Genomic DNA, 1079 nt, shown 5'->3' with positions numbered 1-1079 from the left:
TCTCTCTCTCTCTCTCTCTCTCTCTCTCTCTCTCTCTCTCTCCCTCCCTCCCTCCCTCTCTCCCTAGAGAGATCAAGGAAACTCACTACAGTAATTACCTGTTCATGAATGATTTCACCTTTCAGGACACTAATAAAACTAAGATATCAAATAAAACTAGTTTATCTTTCAGTATGATGTGACAATTCAGAGCTAGTCATCCTTAGAAACTGGTCCAGGCTACATCATATACCAACTACAATGATTTATAATGAAGTAAAATGAGTTAAGAAAAATATAATATAAAGAAAGAAAAAACATGAAATTCGTGATGACACCCTTTATTGAATTAGTCCAGAAATTCTTAGTCCAGTGACGAAATGACTGCTTGTATTTCAGAGACACAGATTCCAAAACTCACTAGAAGGTAGAACCAGGTCCCTTCTTGAAACTACTTTTCAAACTAGAGCCTAAACAGTTTGCAGTGCAGAAAGCAGAAGTTCATTTAACTGGGATGTGCTGACCATCTTTAAGGACTCAGACATAGGTAACTAGTTCCCGTGAAAAACCAAATCCACAGACTTTTCAGCTTTTACTTTGGATTTCAGTGGGTGGATTTTGGAGATGTAAAAGGAAAGGAAAGACTGAGGTACTGAATTGCTCAGAAATACATGGGTTGTTACAGATATCCCATGACAAGTTATCCAATTGCATGATTCAACTTCTCTCTTTCTTTACCATGATTGCAAGCAATTTACAATAAGGCATTAATGATTAAAAATATATAATTATGTTGAAGCAGAAACCTGCCTAATAATTATCTCAAGCAGTAGATATAACTGGATGGCAATACGCATTTTGAAAGACACATCACCATTTTACTCTCAGCCCAACCAATCATTACCTTTGTTCCCCTTCTATACATTGTCTTCTGCTTTACTCCCACTTCACTAAGGAGAAGCACAATGGATGAAAGTAAATTACACAAAAAAGAAAGAAAAGAAAAAAAGCAGGTTTTAGGGGCTGGAGAGATGGCTCAGTAGAATAAGTGCTTTCCTGGCAAGCACAAGGGTCTGAGTTCAATCCGCGGTCTTGCCAAA

The sequence above is a fragment of the Octodon degus genome, unplaced genomic scaffold (genome assembly GCF_000260255.1).
Source record: "Octodon degus isolate 3935 unplaced genomic scaffold, OctDeg1.0 scaffold00032, whole genome shotgun sequence".
NCBI classification, from domain to species: domain Eukaryota; kingdom Metazoa; phylum Chordata; class Mammalia; order Rodentia; family Octodontidae; genus Octodon; species Octodon degus.
The sequence above is the reverse complement of the archived record's forward strand: the minus strand, read 5'-3'. Positions refer to the sequence as shown.